Source organism: Grammomys surdaster, unplaced genomic scaffold (genome assembly GCF_004785775.1).
Source record: "Grammomys surdaster isolate TR1022 unplaced genomic scaffold, NIH_TR_1.0 248132, whole genome shotgun sequence".
Taxonomy (NCBI): Eukaryota; Metazoa; Chordata; class Mammalia; order Rodentia; family Muridae; genus Grammomys; species Grammomys surdaster.
Window position 1 is genome coordinate 817 of NW_021624817.1, and position 11,269 is coordinate 12,085.

At 41.4% G+C, this 11,269-nt stretch overlaps 1 pseudogene; it reads left to right on the top strand.

Moving 5' to 3' along the window:
• The first annotated feature begins 2,575 nt into the window (after positions 1-2,575).
• On the top strand, positions 2,576-3,187 carry LOC114616057 (annotated as a pseudogene).
• Positions 3,188-11,269: the final 8,082 nt, after the last annotated feature.

Here is an 11,269-nt window from a genome sequence, read left to right on the forward strand (position 1 = left end):
ACATTCAGATCTCAATTCTGCCATTTTGTTAAAATGTGAGGTCTTATGAGAGTAACAATGTCTAAATCTGCATTTGTAAACATAAGAAAAAGCCTAGACTTATTATAGTGGTTTCAATATGCTTGACCCATGGGAAGTGGCACTATTAGGAGGTGTGGCCTTGTTGGAGTAGGCATGGCCTTGTTGGAGGGAGTGTATCACTGTGGGGGTGGGCTTTGAGACCCTCTTCCTAACTGCCTGGAAACCTATGTACTATGCTGCCATGCTTCCTACCATGGTGATTATGGACTAAACCTCTGAACCTGTAAGCAAGCCCCAATTAAATGTTGTCCTTTATAAGAGTTGCCTTGGTCATGGTGTCTCTAGAAGCAATGGAAACCCTAACTAAGCCAAAAGTTGGTACCAGAAGTGAGGTATTGCTGTGATAGGCCTGACCATGTCTTTGTTTTGAGGAATGTGGATTTTGGGACTTTGAATTTCAGAATGATTTAAGTGGGGCTTAATGGACCATCCTAGTAGGAATCTAGAAGACATTAGTGGTGAGGATGAGTTGAACTGTCCAGACCTGACCCAAGATGTTTCAGTGGAGAAGAATTTTAGTATGTGGCTCAGAGACTGTTCTTATATTTTGGTGGAAAATATGGCTGCTTTTGCCATTGTCTGAAGAGTCTGCCTGAGGCGAAGGCAAAGAGATTTAGATGAACTGTTTTGACAAAGGAAGTCTCAAAACCGCATGGTATAAATTCTATTGTGTGATTACTAAAGTTTACTCTTATGAAGAACATTTTTTTACAGTAGGTACAGAGTTTATTTTTTAAAGTTGTGACATTTTTTTTATTTTTATTCATTTACAATCCAACTGTTGCCCACTCCCAGTCTTCCTTCCCATAGTTCCTCATCCCGTTCCTCCTCTACCATGCCCTCATCCCAGGTCTACCCCCTCCTTGGGGCCTCAAATGTCTCAAGGATTAGGTGCATCTTCTCCCACTGAGGCCAGAACAGGCAGTCCTCTGCTGTATATGTATCTGGGGCCTCATATCAGCTGGTGTATGCTGCCTGTTTGGTGGCATGGTGTCTGGGTGCTCCCAGGGGTCCAGGTTAGTTGAGACTGCTAGTCTTCCTATGGGGTCACTAGCTTTTTCCAACTTTTCCCTAATTCAACCACAAGGGTTCCCTGCTTCTGTCCATTGGTTGGGTGTAAGTATCTGCATCTGACTCTTTCAGCTGCTTGTTGGACCTCTCAGAGGACAGCCATGCTAGGCTCCTATCTGTAAGCACATCATAGCATCAATAATAGTGTCAGAACTTGGTGTCTCCCCATGAGATGGATTCCCAGTTGGGCTGGTCACTGGACTGCCTTTCCCTTAGTCTCTTCTCCATTTTTGTCTCTGCAGTTCTTACAAACAGGAACACTTCTGGGTCAGAAATCTTGACTGTGGGTTGGTACCACCATCCCTTCTCTTGGAGCCCCATATATCTACTGGATGTGGACTTTATGAAGAACATTTTAATGAAAAGGAGAAAAGGGAGAAATGAAAAAATACAAAATATATGGATCAAGTATTAAAGGGACACTGGGAAGTAGAATGGAGCTAAATTCTGTGTTCAAGGAGATAAACCGATTAAGGGAGTTGTGACTATAGGGTAAGATTCCACCCAGCTAAGCTTACTGTTTATGCTTTTGCAGGTAAACAAGGGAGAGTCGTATCTAGGTGTTATTATTACTTGGTTAATTTTAATCTAAAATAAATTACAGTCCAGAAATGGAGTACACATGCTTTTGATCTGGGTCTTGAGGAATAGAAGTCATGAAAGCTTAGTCCCAGGCATGGTGGTACCCACTGTTAATACCAGGAGACAAAGGCAAGCAGTTCTATGAATTCAAGGCCAGGCTGGGGCAGAGAAATTTCTAGGTGAAGAAAAGCTTAAGTCCAGGTATGGTGACACATGTCTTTGATCCCAGCATTCAGGAGACAAAGCCATGTAGATCTCTGAGTTCAAGGTCAATCTACAGAGAAAGTTCCAAAACAGCCAAGTTTAGGCAGTGAGTGAAGGAGTTGGAAAACAGAAAGGTAGTGATGTCATAGAACAAGGGGGGCATGTTCCAGCTTCAGTAAACTGCAGAACGTGGCAGCTTTGGCCATGTGACTCTGGCTTTAGAGTGAGGAATAGAAGGGACCTACCGGGACAATTGATGCTGGTTAGCTGGAGCTAAGAATTTATGGTTGATTAAGCAGAGACAAGCATCACTGAGGTGAAATCTGCTAGGGTGTATTTTCTGAGAACACAAAGAAGTAAATGTTCCAGAGATAGACAGGATTGTAGCTCATGTTGTAGCTGGACTTAGTAATATGTAAGAATCACCTAGATGGTAATGCTCTTAAAGGCATGACAGGGTCGTGGAGAACAGCTGAAGCTTGGCAGTGTGTGAGGCCAAGCCATTGGTGAAAGTGTAGCCTTGGTTGCAGTTGACAGCCTAGGACTGAATGGGTCATGCAAAGAAGTTGAGGCTTGGCACCATAAAGGGAGCCTATGAGACTCCTTCCCTGTTGTGCTGAGCCTGCTGAGGAGACCCATGAGCAAAGCCCACCCTCTGGAACTGAAGAATTGAGTAGAGTCAGCCTTCTCCTTCTGTATAGCCTGGGCTACCTCCTCTGGTCCCAGTGATCATGGGAGCCGGAAGTGGCACTGAGGTCCGGTTGGCAGGGTTACTGCAGTGCTGGTACCTGGTACCTCTGTCTTCCCAAAGCTGGACTCTCTTAGGTGGGCGGCCAAAGGCTACATGGTTAGGGATCAGGAGAGCAGTCGAGGTGCATGGTTGTGAGAAGCCAGAAACTCATAGGTTTAAAATGATCTATTGGAGCCGGGCGTGGTTGGCTCTTATCTATGGGGCCAATACTCAGGAAGCTGAGGCAGGAGGATTACAGTGAGTTCCAGACCAGTGTAGGCTAAAAAAATGAGACCCTGTCTCGAAACAAAAAGTTTAAGGTTTATGGACAAGAAGTTATCATTGAAGTTAAACGGTGTCAGGCATGTCCAAGGAATACTGCAGGACTTTGATCCCTTTATGAACCTTGTGATTGATGAGTGTGTGGAGATAGCAGCCAGCGGGTAGCAGAACAACATGGGCATGGTGGTCATCCAAGGAAACAGCAGCATAATGTTAGAAGCCTTGGAAACAGTCTAACCAGTGTTAAGCAGTGTGTCCCTCCCCAAAGGCCTGTTGGATTGTGATGTAGAATTAGGTCATGTTCATTTTCATAAGAAACTTTTTGCTAAATAAAATTTTATGACACTCAAAAAAGGGGGAGGGGCTATAAGAGTCTATTGGCAAAGCCTAGTTGCAATGAAACCCCAGCATACTAGAGATACCAGTACCATGGGATGGCTACAAGGAACAGCAGCAGCAGCAGTGGAATAGAGTCAACCAGACCCTGGAGTGCTACAGAGGGCAGAGATGGAAAAGTGACCCAAGTCCTTTCAAGAGAAGCTCAGAAGATTGTTTGTGGATCCCAGTCATTGGAACAAAACGCTACAAAATTGAAGTTGCCTTGGAGACCCCAAGATATTTGAGATGTCAGAGCGGTGGGATACTTGCTGAGGAAAGCCGCTAACAGGAAGTGGAATCAGCCCAGGAGAAAGAAGTTTGTTGCAGTCAACAGCGATGACAGGAGTGGGAGATTTGAAGAACACTTTGACGTCAGACATGGAGATGCAGAATTTGGAGTTTGCCCAGCTGGTTTTTGGTCTTGTATTCATCCAGTATTTCCCCGCTATGACATTTTGGAATGATAACATATATCCTGTGATGTGGGGGTATGTGATTTGCTTTTATATTTCGATTTTATAGGGGATTGCAGTTAAGTGGTTGGATAAATATCAAAAGAGACTTTGAACTTTTAACATTGTTGAGACTGCTATAGACTATGGGGTATTTTGAAGTTGGACCAAGTGTATTTTGCATTATGCTATGGCTAGGTATGGCCCCCATAGACTCATAGGTTTGAACAAGCCTATGGGGACCAGGGAGTGAAATGTAGTGATTTGAATATGCTTGGCCCAGGGAGTGACACTATTAGGAGTTGTGGCCTTGTTGGAATAGATGTAGCTTTTTGGAGGAAGTGCATCACTGTGGGGGTGGTCTTTGAAACCCTTCTCCTAGCTGCCTGCAAGCCAGTCTTATCTTGTTTGCCTTTGGAACAAGATGTAGAAATCTCAGCTCCTTCAACAACATGCCTGCCTGGATGCTGCCATGCTTTCCACCATGATGAAAATAGACTAAACCTCTGAACCTGTAAGCCAGCCCCAATTAAATGTCCTTTATACAAATTCCCTTGGCAGCATACACAGGCTGGTCAGAGGCCCCTGGCACATATGTAGCAGAGGACTGACTGGTCTAGCTTCAATAGGAGAAGATGTGCTTAATCCTTGAGAGACTTGAGGTCCCAGGGAAGTGGGGATGCCTGGTGGGGGGAGCACCATCTAGGAGGCAAGGGAGAGGAGGAATGGGATGAGGAACTGTGGAAAGGGGATCAGTATGGGGGGGATCAATGGTTGGAATGTAAATAAATAAAATAATTTTTAAAAAAGAGTTGCCTTGATCATGGTATCTTTCACAGCCAAGACACTTATTAATGAGGATGACACGTTATACATTAAGTGCCAGGACAATATCAGCAGCGATATTCAAGAGTGTTAATAATTCCTAAGTATTTTATAGGCACATGCATAATTGAACAGAGACTAGAATGCTATGATATTTTAATATGTTTTTAGAGAAACAATTATTTGCAAAGACTTTTAAGTAGATTCTGTTCATGACAAATTTTTTACACCATAGATGTAATTCAATTTGAAAACTGTTTTCTTTATACAATCAGTGAAGTTTTTAATTACAAGTACAAAAGTGTTCTAAATACCTGTCTTTGAGCTGATAGTGGCCCTGATCTTAAGACAGAGCATCTGGGTACTCCTGGCTGTGTAGAGAGACAGGAACCATCCAATTCTGATGTTCCTTGCTATAACAAGAACCATAAGCTTCCTGACAGACAAGGAAGGTTGAAACTGTACAAATGAAGGAAGACAAAAGCTATCTACATTTGCTGCATTTATTGACCTTTCACTGTGAAGAAAAGGAGAAATGATGTATCTTAACACACTTTCAAAGGGTGACTTTACACTAGGAAACACCCTGGCTTGGGATTTCATTTTGTTCTTGGTGGTGGTGGTGTTTTTCTTCCACAATAAATACTTTCTTGTGACATATACCTGCTTTTCCAGAAACCGCCTAAGTCTTGGAAGATTTAACCTGGAGACACTCCTTCAGGGCAGAGTTCACTGGCTCCAGGACTGCTAGCCTGAGTGTGTCCCACTCCACTGTTTTAGCCATATGGCCCTATATCTTTATTTTGAATACCTTGTCAACTTGTCAGGACCCTGTATCTGAATTCTTTCTGTAAGCCGGTTTTCACTCTCATTCTATTCTTTCCCTCCCCGGGATTGAGTTATCCTAGCAGCAGCAGGAGCAACAACCAGCCCTCAGACTTCTTTCATCCTAGAGTATAAGCAGTTGTGCAGCGTTGCCAAGGTATCAAGAAAGGAAGGCTGTCCTGCAAAGAATTCCGTTTTTCTTAAAACATCTTAAGAAAAAAAAATACCCAAAAAGTTGGAAGTGGAGAGTTTTTCAGCTGTTTATACCAGTAGTCAAATAAACAGAGGCAGCATGGGAGTAGGGATAGTCACAAGTGTGTGGGAGGAAGTGTTTTCTGAGATTTATAGTCTTCCATTATGAATGGACAGTTTAATTTAGGCAAGGCTTTTGAATAACGAATCTTTTCACCGACTGTTAGACCATGGGTAAGTAACTTCGCTTGCTAGCGCTTTTCATTTATTAGTGAGCAAAGCAGAGGATCCACTTTGAAAGATTTCTGTGAGGATTACCTGAGAAATCACCTAGTACCTAGAAAGCACAAAGTAAGTGGAAGTTGCTGCAGGCTACTGCTTCCTGGATGGGCCGTTACTCAAAAATGCCGGAAACTTTGTTTTCAACAAACTAGTCCTCTCAGTATAAAAGAACTAGGCGCAGTGCTGCCATACATGGGATTAGGTTATTTGAAGCAAAAAGACAAAAGATAACCCTTTTTAACTTTACACAGGCAAAACTCACTTAACTGGTGGCGGGAGCTCCTCAAAGACTCCCCCCAACCCACCCAACTAGTAACCCAGTGATTTGTGGGAAATGTAGTCTAGCGCTTTATTAGAACGGGTACAGGAAAATGGATAGAAAACTACAACTCCCAAGAGGAGGTGAAGCGGGACTATTTCCCAGTCTGGCAATAGCTCCGTGGGAGGGAGTTGGCACTCTCTCTGCCTACGTGGGAGAGAAGGCACGGTTGGGGGAAGTGTGGAAAACCTCCGGAGGCGCCGCCACGGACGGAAGACTTGGTGGGAGGAGAAGTAAAGGGGTAAAGACAGGCTGGGAGGAGGGAGGTAAGGAGGACAAATAGGTCGCCTCTCCTGAGGCGGCACAAAGTTCTTCAAGATGTGGCTGAAGCCCGAGGAAGTGCTGTTGAAAAATGCTCTGAAGCTGTGGCTGATGGAAAGATCCAACGAGTACTTTGTCCTGCAACGGCGTCGAGGCTACGGGGAAGAAGGCGGAGGGGGACTTACAGGTAAGCGGTGGCCAGCTACACCTGCGTTAGGGCTGGGTCCGCTGTCACTGAAAAGGTGGAGAGGCAAACAGTTACTCGTCGCTGCCCGCTGGCTCATCTTAAACCCGGGGCGACTGACTGGGGATTCTGCTCCCGCCACCACCTTTCCTCTGTTTTCCCAGAGTTCTGACTGTCTTGCACCGGACTCTGAGTTGCTCTTTGGGTCTGACCGGGATGGGAGAAGCTAAGGGGGAATCCAGTACCTGGTGGGTCGCTTCCCATGGCGGAGGGGGCTGATGGGCAGTGTGCTAGCTAGACTAGTCCAGCTAAGACCCGGGAGGAGAGCGAGTTCGCGGGTGTGGACTTAACTTTTTCCCAAAACCTATACAAATAATCACCACCCTGGAGAGTGAGTGCGAGTGTGTGGGAGATATTGCTAGGACATGAGAATCCTAAGGAGAACGAAGTGCCCCAATCACACCTGGAGAGAGAGGCTGCAAGTGAGATTTGGGTCGGGGCATGAGGCTGCTTGATGCTGGAGAAGTGGAGGAGTAGTCCTCAGAATTACTCACCTCCTCCCAATTTTGCATCTTTCGCTTTATATATATATCCAAGTTTTCAACCCTTGGGATCTCTGTTTCTTTTAAGAGTACATTTCTCTCCAACGAGTTTGGCACTGCCCCTTCTTTCAAAGATGTGTAAACCAAACCAATTAAACAAAAAGGAAACTCAGCTCTTCCAACCCAGTCTCCCACAGTTGTTAATCTTAAAAATCCAAAACTAGTCCATGTCTGAAGATTCCAAAGAAGGCTATTTTGAGATCCTTAGTCTTGGATAGAGGCTTTCAAAAATTTGGACATTGGGGAGACAAGAGCTGTTCTTCATGGTAATTCCTGGTTTGGTATAAGGCCCTTGAAGTGATGGAGCAGGCTTAATTTGGGGAGGTTGATAGAGGGAAGAAACAAAAATCTGACAACCTGAATTTCGATCCTATCCTTATCTCTTGTCTGTTGGATGACATTGGCCAAATTCTTTCATATATGCAATCTTAAGGCACCGCTGTATGCTAGCTACACTTATAATTTGTTCTCTGCCTTTAAAGTGCTGGAGGAGGGTGGAAGTAGACTAAGAAGATTAGCTAGTTTACTAGAAAAATATAATCAGAACCAAGTGACTACTGAAGGGTTGAAGGAAGAAGCTTCTTGGCTTAAGTGACACTGATATCCCTCTTTGGCTAAAAACTTGGTGCCTACTTTATGGAGATCAGAGTGTAAACTGGAAGATAATACTCATAAAGATATGTTTATGTTAAGGCAAGCCTCCTCTAATGTGGATACAATTCATGTGTCCTATAAGATATATAACTTTACAAATAACATTCATCTTATCCAACTTCTAAAAAGGACCTGCAGGCAGCATGGGAACAAAAATTGCCCCAATAATAAACTTAGCATTGTACATTTTTCCTCCTAATCTTTAAAAATTACAAGTTGTTTTTAGAGAAAAGCTTTCATTTAAATGGCAGTTTCATTTAAGTAGAAATTTCCTTTTTAAATTATTTTATTTATTTTCATTCCAAATGTTGCCCCCCAATGTCCTGGTCCCCCCTCCCAGAGTTCTTCAACCCATCCTCCCTTTACCTCTGTGAGGGTCCCCCCTTCCCCGCATCCTCCTTCTCTGGAGTATCAAACAGGTCAATTAAAATGGATTTTCTCTTTATCCTACCACCTCTTATATTAGTTCCCCATTGCTAGAACACAAGGAAATTTGTCTGAAGAAATAAATGAAAATGTCTATCACTTGCATATGTCTGTTGTGACTAGTGACTTAAAGTCAGTTTGTATCTGCATGATTTCTACCACTTGCATATGTGTGTTGTGATTAGTGACTTATAGTCAATTTGTAGCTGCATGATTGTTTTACTTGTGACAATGATAAGATGCCTGAAGTTTCCACCAAAGTCATATAAATTCAACAAAATAACTCAAAAAAGAGCAAAGAGATGTTTTAAAAATTTTTTTTTGGTTCCTTTTGGTCCAGAACAAAAGTGTATGCTGATTTTCATGGCTGCCTAACTACTGCCTTCTTAGTTAAACTTGTGAAGCTAAGAGCTGTGCTGTCCTCATCTACATGAGCTTTCATCAGAGAGCATCTGTATATGCCAGCATAAACTTGCCTTTGTCCGTTTTACTTACTTTATATGTTATATACTACCCCCTTATAAGATTAATTTATATCTTTTGTATAATGGAGAAATGGTAGTGACCTTTGGAAAAATGTTAATTATTATACTTTAAGATTTGTTTTACTTGATATGTGATGATTGGGAGTAACCCCCTAGTAATATTGTATCTTGAATCTGGATTTGATGAAGTTAGTTGATTCCATTTTGGGGGGAAAAGTCTAATTATATAGCTTAGGCCAGCTTTAAACTAACAATTTTCCTTCTTCAACCTCCCAAATTCACCAACACACTAAGCTTGGTGAACTAATTTTTCTTTTATAATGATGATCCTCTCAAGAGAATTTTCATATTAGAATCACAAGGTCCCTTTTCTACAACTATAAGATACTTTTTAGTGGGCATCTGGTAGATTACTGCTCTTTTATCAGACTTTGTCTTTCTTAATTATTCTAGGTCACAGCAGAATGGAATTTTTGTTCTACCTAAAGGTGTTATTGTTGCTTTGCTTTTTTGTTGCCTCATATTCTTCCTTGCCTTCTCATGGTTGATAAAGGTAAAGACTTCACTATTGCAGCTAAATTTAGCCTCTTGTTTTATATAATTAAAATAATTTATGCATATTTGGCTTATTAAGCACAAATCAGCAGTTTTCTCTGCTTGGCAGATGAGAGCCACTATGTAGACTACCTCCTGTTAAGTACACTCCTGAATGAGGTTTCGGGAGACCTGAAGCCAATCAGGAAGTCTTTGGTGTTTGTTGAGAGAATTTTACTCTTAAAATTTTCATACCTGAATAGTGGTAAGCAGGTTCTTAGACACTGGATTTATAATTACCATCAGCAGACCTTTTTAAAATTTCATGTAGAACAATGCTGGAAAATAAACATTAAAACAAAAAATTATAAATAGTTCTCTTTCCTTAACCCCTCTTTTATTTTGGCACTAGCCCTTTGAAATGAAAGCATCTGTGTAATTAGAACATGGTTACATTTGAAAAAAAGCATTTTATTTTAAAATATTTGAAGTAAGTTTTCATTTTATATTTATATAGACTTTATGAATCATTGTAAATGATTTCCTCTAAACACATATGTAATAAAGAGAATTTATAACCCTTTATTGTTCATGTCACAGAAACCCAAAGCTTTTCTTTTGTTTAAACCCCCAACTCAAAATCGAACTCAGAAAATGTTCATATTACATATGAGTTAGCAAAATGCTGCTGGATTCCATGGTCACAAGGAATCATTGGATAAAATGTTTGGTACCCAAAGGTAAACATGCCATTTTATGATAGATCTGTAAAGTCCTACTTCCCATACATATACAACTCATGCTCAGAGTAAAGTGTCATATTGGGTTATTAAAAAGAAAATCTTACAGGGTGTTGGTGATGCATACCTTTAATCCTAACTCTCAGGGGGCAGAGGCAGGTGGATCTCTCAGTTTGAGACCAGCCTGGTCTACAGAGTGAGTTCCAAGATAGCCAGGGCTATATAGAAAGACCTTGTCTCAAAATAACAACAACAAAACAAACAAACAAAACAAAATAAGGAAAACTCCACATGGAAAACAGTAGGAAGGACAAATCATATTTTGTGCTCCTTTCCCAATCCTTGAAGCATTTGATCCCTATAAAATCAAGTAAACAGTATCCTTAAAAGATTTCTTCAGAATTGGGGAAGTGGCTCAATGGATAATAGCAGTGACTATTCTTCTGCAGGAGTGGGTTCAATTCTCGGTACCCACATGGCAACTCATAGCTGTCTATGATTTCAGTTCTAGGAGATCCAACACCCTCTTCTGGACTCCACAGGCACCAGACATGCACATGGTACATAGACATACATGCAGGCGAAACACTAATACACATAGAAGTATATTTTTAAAATTCTTGGAACAAGAAAAAAGCAGCCTTGTAGGTTTTGAGAATTAAAATGATCAGTGTTCCAACTTTCTAGCTTCTAAAATTAAACTAAAACATACATACATTTCTATTTAACACTATAAATCGATATGCCTCCCCCTAAACTCTTTGCATACAATCTGTATAATTATGACTCTAACTCTTAAGGACTGCAGGTTCATGGCCCTAAGGTACATAGGAGCAAATATTCCACTCTTTGCTTCAAAGGAAGGGACCATAGGGGCAGATAGGGGAAGGAAAATGATGAGACACATAATCAACAAGTACCCAAAACAGCATAAAGCTTATAGGTAGGCAATCAATAATCCTTCCTTTTATCAAGAAAACACAATCACTAAACTATCTTCATTTCTGAAAACTTCAACCTGGCCTTTCATATTTAAAGAGATGGTAAATACTTTTGGAATGTATATAGATATAGATATCACACACATACAAAGACACACACACATATATATGTATATACATATACATATACATATACATATACATATACATATACATATA